Raw genomic sequence first — 7,655 nt, 5'->3', positions numbered from 1 at the left:
GGGCCCCCCATTGGACCCTTCCCCCAGAAGCCCAGATGAACCCGCTGTCTCCTCTGGCAGAGTACCATCAGACTGTAAGTCAACAACAGCCTTCAGGAAGTCTAAAGGCTTATACTTATCACCTATGGGACCAGTGGCATTGATCTGGCCGCTCCCACCATTGGAACCAGAGTTCCCACCTTGCTGAGAATTTGAAATTTGAGTTCGCCCATTGCCGCCTACTGCTCCCGCTTCGCCCATAATGTTGACTAAAGTAGTATGATAGTTACTTAATACTCGAAAAAGTTTACCAATCTCCTAAAGTATGTTCCATAGTACTAGATGGATGAACGATTCCGCATTCAAAAGTTAATCTTAGGTTTAAGCACTTACATTGGAGTAGAAGTGGATATTCATTATCCATTAACTATGGATGAAGTTTTTGAGAAAGCAATTAAACAGGAATAGAAGTTGCAACACCTGGCAAATTTCTGAAAGAACGTGAATACTGAAGCAAGTTTTGAAAATAGGAATTTTCAAAGCAATAAGAATAAGAAGGGAAACAACAACAACAACAACTAATAGATAAGGAATCTGAAAAGAGGACCTAACACTCAAGAGAAAGGAAGAGTGAAACAAGAAAGTGAATAGTAGCACCAACTTCACTAATCTCCATACTAGGCAGAACTTTGACAGGAATATATCAAGTGGACACCCAGGACCTAAAGATGGATGTTAGAACTATGGGGCAAATCATTATGCTTCAAATTTTCCACATCATACCACTGCACAAAGAGGAGGAAATTAGTAAGGAGCTTCACAACATCAGTTGGCAACCACCAAGCTGATTTCCAAGCTTCACCTATACAAATGACAGACAATATTTGTTGGCAAATGCACACTCCAATGAGAAATTGTAGGTGATTGAAGGTATTGTCATTGATGGAAACCTTGCAATCCTATGGCATCAATAGGCACCAGCACTGGTAGACTCTACACTGGCAGATAGTTCACCAACAATGACAAAGATGATTACCGGCACCCTAGCCGACAGGATTTTGTTTATTGAATAATGTATTCAATTGTAATATATTTTTGTAAGCCGACATGGCATATTGTAATAAGACTCATATAAGTATGAGATATTGAAGATCATTTTGTATGTAGCATGGAATAGGACACATGATAGATGGATATGATGAGCGAATATTGAAGTAAGGTTTATGGTTGTTGTAAGAGCTTAAACCGGTACTGAACCTAGCATAGCAGATGCTTTTTGTAGCAGTACATCACTTTGGATTTCTATAATCCACTTTTGTAAGTCAATGAGACTTCCTTTTGTAATTGAGTAGTGAGCTATAGGCAATGAGCCTTCCTGCACGTGCAAGCACCACATATTGTAAGTAATATTCATTTATTGGCCAGTGAGTGAATATTGTGGGTCACAAATCCCACCGAGGTTTTTCCCACATCGGGTTTCCTTGCCAAAATATTCTGTTATGGTGTGCTTTCTATGTTGTGTTTATTGTTCTTATTTACTACATTAATTCTTGTTTACCGGTACATTGTTTTTGAATTCAATTTACTTAATAAGTTCAGAAAATCCACTAACCAGTTAGATATTGATTCACCCCCCCTCTCAGTATCTTTGGGAATCCTAACAATTGGTATCAAAGCCTGGCCCTCTATTTTCAAAAGCCTAATAGCTTGAAGGAGACTCTGACACTGGTATAGATGGAAAACTTGAGAAAGCAATTGGAAACAACTCTTTCAGATTATGATACAGAAAACTTGAAGAATATGAAACTTGAAGATGATCTGAAGACTGTATAGGAAATCATTCAAGGACTTCAAGAAAATCTCACTATTGCTAGGAACAAAAGAAGAGAACTTTCTGAGAAGATGCAGAGTGATGATGGTGAAAAAGAAACTCTTAATGACCTTGTGAACAAGTTGAGACAAGAAAACAGTGCTACGAGGAATGAGATGCAAGATATGACTATTAGGTTTTGTAAAGACATTCAAGACGGAAAGAAGAATGAAGATGACTTGGTTAGAAGACTAAATGATGCTAGAAATGAAAACACAAGACTCAGTCATGAAAATGATATGTTGAAGACACATTTGATGCATACACAAAATGATAGAACTGAACTCTTAAGACAGAAGGGAATCTTGAAAAATGAATTAGTTGCTGCAAATCAACACAAAGAGAAATTCAAGAAAAGTTCAGAGGAACTTGATAACATGCTAAAAAATCAGAAACCTGATGGAGATACAAATGTCCTTGGCTTTGAAGTTGGTGAAAGCTTCGGTACTACAAACAATTATGATCATAGTAAATCAGTAAGACAACCTAATGCCTACAAATTTAATGGGAAATACTTTAGCTGTAACAAGTATGGTCATAGAGAAAATTAGTGCAAATCTAGAAACTATCAGAATACTAATGCACCCACCAGTCAATGTTCTAAATGCAACAAAATTGGTCATAACTCAGAAAATTGCAGAATGAATGTAAGATGTTATGTTTGTGGAAGATTTAGACACTTATCTAATCAATTCACAACACATACCGACATAGGCTATGGAAAAGCTATTCAGAAAAACAATGTGACTAGTTATGCTTGTAACAAGATTGGACATATTACAAAATTTTGTAAAAGTAAGGCATCACTGGCAAATAGCAAAGGACCCAGTTTGAAATGTAAAGAGAAGGTTGAAGAGGTAAAGCAAGAATTTTCAAAACAATGGATTAGAAAGATAGATCAGAATGTTAATGAAGCTATTCCTTCACCGGTAGAACAAAGTATCACTCCATCGGCAGGAAATTCTTCATCTAACTGAAAAGAAATCTTTTGGGGGTATGGAAACAAATTGAAAATCATACTAGTTTACCCATAGTTGATGATAAGAAGTTGAAATGCTTCTTTACCGATAGATGTGTTAAGTTTCACTTAACCGATAGGCATTTATTATGGTAGTTGAAGGAAATGACATTATAAAGCAAGTGTTTATCACTTTTTTCATTCACCAAGCATTCAAATTTCCTTAGACCGTGAAAAACCCGAGCAAAGTCCAAAGTGAGAAATGAAGCAAATCATTCAAGCATTCAAACCTAAAGGATGATTAAGGTATTTATACAATGGCTTCCTCCTCTGCACTTCAAGTCATCATAAACCCTACTGTAATTGAAGTGGTTAAATGCTCTAGGCCCATATTTAAAATCATACCCAAAGTTGCGAAGTAGGATGATACCCTAGGAGCATTTTCTAAAATACCCAAAGGAGTTGTATATGTTGAGGACCCTAGGATTTACATACATTGTCATATTGAAGAACTTAGTGCTGATGAGATAATGAACATGTATAGGACAGTAATTTGTGATGAAAATGGTAATGTGAAACCGGAACACAAGATAATTGAAACCCTAGGTTTTGTGGAGATACTTAGCATTCCTTATTTTCCAAGGAAGTTATAAGGATTGTATTGAGAAGAGTTCATGGGGAGTTCTTTTGGCTAGATTCCATTCATAAGATTACAAGAGAAGCAATTAGGGTAGTGATAGGCTTACCTTCCACCGATAGCAAGCCTGATAAAACTAAAAAAGTTCAAAACAACACTATAATGACCCTAACCAATGCAACACATGACAATAGATCCTTAAGAGTAAATGATGTAAAGGATATTAATGTCAGATTCATTAACATGATTCTAGGATACAAGAATACACATGCTTATAGATTAAACTCTGTTTCTAGTTTATGTATCAAGATTACTTATGACATGGTGAACAGTAATGCAAAGATTGATATATGTGAATGGCTAAAGGATGAATTAATTGAAAACCTGAAGAAAATTAAGGGTGACAAGAAAGGCACATCCAGATTTGGTAACTTACTTGTATGCTTGATGCTATACATCACTAAGGAAGTTCTTGGTATAGGTAGAAAAGAATTTGGCTTCGACATACCAGTAGGCAAACAACTTTTGGACATTCTTAATGGCATGGGAGATGACAGAGAAAAGAACATAATTGAACACTTTCAGGCACTAAAGGTTGTTATAATCCCTTAAGACATAATATGACCCCTTATGACACCTTATGTTGTCATTACGGGTCATATGGTGTCCTAAGGGGTCATATGGTGTCCTATGGGATCATAAGACACCTAATGACCACTTAGGACACCATATGACCCATAATGACACCATATGGTGTCATAAGGGGTCATATAGTGTCCTAAGGGATCATAGGACACCATATGACCCCTTAGGACACAATGTGAATCCCAACGACATGTAAGGGGTTATATGGTATCTTAAAGGGTCATAGGACACTATATGACCTGTTAGGACACTATATGACCCCTTAGGACACCATATGACACTATATGGTGTTCTAAGGGGTCACATGGTGTCCTAAGGGGTCATCTAGTGTCCTATGACCCCTTAGGACACCATATGACCCCTTAAGACATAATATGGTATTGTTATGGGTTGTATGGTGTCATAAGGGGTTATATGGTGTCCTATGACCACTTAGGATACCATATCACCCCTTAGGACAAAATATGGTGTCATTATGGGTTGTATGGTGTCCTAAGGGGTCATATGGTGTCCTATAGGGTCATAGGACACCATATGACCTCTTAGGTGTCATTTGGGATCATATTGTGTCTTAATGGGTCATATGGTGTGTTATGACCCCTTAAGACACCATATGACCCCTTAGGACACCTTATGTTGTCATTATGGGTTGTATGGTGTCCTAAGGGATCATCGCACACCATAAGACCATATTGACCCCATATGGTGTTCTAGGTGGTCATATGGTGTCCTAAGGGGTCATAGGACACCATACGAACCATACTGACATCATATGGTGTACTAAGGGGTCATATGGTGTCCTAAGGGGTCATAAGACACCATATAACCCTTTAGGACACAATATGACCCCTAACGACACCTAATGGATTATATAGTGTCCTATGACCCATTAAAACACCATATGATGTCGTTATGGGTTGTATGGTGTCCTAAGGGGTCATTGTAGGGTTTCAAGCAGATTCGAAGAAAATATGAACTAACAATTATATGCAAATTTAAATACAAAAGATAAAGAAATAAAATAGGACACAAATAACATAGAGATTTAACGTGGTTCACCCAGAATAGGTTACGTCCACCATACATAGTCATCCAATCTTTCTTATTATCTAGCAAAAATAGTACATCAACCTTACAATGCCTTAAGCATCTCAGCTGCTTATAACATGCATTTTTAGGGCAACAAACAAAGTCGACCTTTTTAGGGTTTTATTACAATGTCGGTTTTCATCAACAAAAAAAATGGCAAAAAAAAATTTCTCGGGGGTTGTCGCCCTCGAACCCTCGCAATGGGCTTCGCCCGCTTTCTCGGGGTCTAGCCCAACCCTAGACCCCGACGAGGATACGTGCTGAGTGTATAGTACTTTGTTGATCAATCACCACATATCAACAATCTCCCACTTAGAGACTAATCAATCTCCACACCAAACAATCTCCCACTTGGAGACTGACACCACTGTACTTGCAGCATCCGCTGGATAAAACACTTGGACTTGACTAGTATAAATTCCACAATTATCAATCAAGAATACCAACAGAAACTGATGAAGAAATTAGTTTCTCATGTGGAACTACCTTTGTGAACATATCAATAGGATTCTCACTTGTGTGAATCTTCTCAAGCCGTAACTGACCCTCCTCCAAAACAGTCCGGATGAAGTGGTACCTGAGTTGAATGTGCTTTGTCCTTAAACGAAAAGTAGAGTTCTTTGCAAGATGAATGGAACTCTGGCTATCGATATACAAAGGGTGATCCTCTTGTGTCTGACCCAATTCCTCTAGAAAACATTTTAACCAAATCATCTCCTTGTTGGCTTCTGTAGCAGCAACATACTCAGCTTCAGTGGTTGAAAGTGCAACAACCTTTTCCAGCCAAGAAATCCAACTTACTGCAGTTCCCCCAATAGTAAAAACATACCCTGTAGTACTCCTCCATGAATCAATATCACCTGCCAGATCAGAGTCAACAAATCCACTCAGAGTAGCATTAGATCCTTTGAAACATAATGCCTTCGTAGTAGTTCCTTTCAAATACCAAAGAATCCATTTCACAGCATTCCAATGTTCCATACCCGGATTACTCATAAACCTGCTCGCAACTCCCACTGCATGTGCAATAACTGGCCTTGTGCATACCATTGCATACATCAGACTACCAATAGCTGATGAATACAGGATGTTAGACATTTTATTTACCTCTTCCTGTGCCTTTGGGCACATCTCCTTAGTCAATTTGAAATGACTAGCCAAAGGTGTACTAACTGCTTTTGCATTCTGCATGTTAAATCTTTTCAACACCTTCTTTATATACTCGCTTTGGGACAAATTCAAGGTTCTATTTTTCCTATCCTATGTAATCCTCGTACCAAGAATTTGCTTAGATGCGACCAAATCCTTCATAGCAAATGACCTGGCTAATTTCTATTTAAGATCATTTATATGTTGCATGTTAGACTCAGCAACAAGCATGTCATCAACATAAAGCAACAGGACAATATAACTATCATTATCCAATCTCTTAAAATATACACAATGATCAGAATGACATCTATGATAACTGTGTTCAGCCATGAAACTGTCAAATTTTAAATACCCTTATTAGGGTGCTTGCTTTAGGCCATACAAACTTTTCTTCAACCTACACACCAAGTTTTCCTTACCTTTGACCTCATATCCTTGTGGTTGCAACATGTAAATTTCCTCCTCCAAATCTCCATGGAGAAAAGTTGTTTTGACATCTAATTGTTCAAGATGTAAATCATCTGTAGCCACAAGACTAAGTACAGTTCTAATTGAAGTCATTTTACAACAAGAGAAAATATTTCATCATAATCTATACCCTTTTTCTATGCAAAACCTTTTACCACAAGTCTAGCCTTATATATTTTCTAACCTTCTTCCTCCTCCTTCAGCCTATAAACCCATTTGTTAGGCAAGGCTCTTTTTTCTGCAGGTAAAGGGACTAAGTCCCAAGTCTTATTTTTCATCAAGGAGTCCATCTCCTCTTTCATGCCTAGCTCCCATTGTTGTTTGGCATCCACCTACATTGCTTCTTCATATTCTTCCGGTTCACCAAAATCAGTTAATAAAATAGAATACAAAGAAGGAGAAAATCTTTCAGTGGGTCTACTTGTCCTCGTAGAACATCTAACACTTGCAGGAGTTTGTGGGACAATCTGTTGTTGCTAAGCATTAGGTATCTATGGCATTTCATTTTTCAGGAATCTCATCCAACACTACATATTCTTGTTTGTCATGTTCATGCTTCTTTTCCTGCATCTGTTCTTTATACATAACCTTCTCATTGAATATAACATCTCTACTTCTAATTATTTTCTTATTTTCAAAATCCCATAACCGATAGCCATATTCATCTATCCCATATCCAATGAAGGTACATTTATGAGATTTAGCATCAAGCTTGGTTCTGTTTTCTTTATCAACATGGACAAAAGCTTCACAACCAAAAGTTTTCAGAAAAGAATAATTTACCTTTTTACCAGTCCATGCCTCCTTTGGAATACCACCATCCAAAGGGGTTGAAGGTCCTCTATTTATCAAATAGA

This window comes from Cryptomeria japonica, chromosome 4 (genome assembly GCF_030272615.1).
Source record: "Cryptomeria japonica chromosome 4, Sugi_1.0, whole genome shotgun sequence".
In the NCBI taxonomy this organism is placed as follows: Eukaryota; Viridiplantae; Streptophyta; class Pinopsida; order Cupressales; family Cupressaceae; genus Cryptomeria; species Cryptomeria japonica.
The sequence above is the reverse complement of the archived record's forward strand: the minus strand, read 5'-3'. Positions refer to the sequence as shown.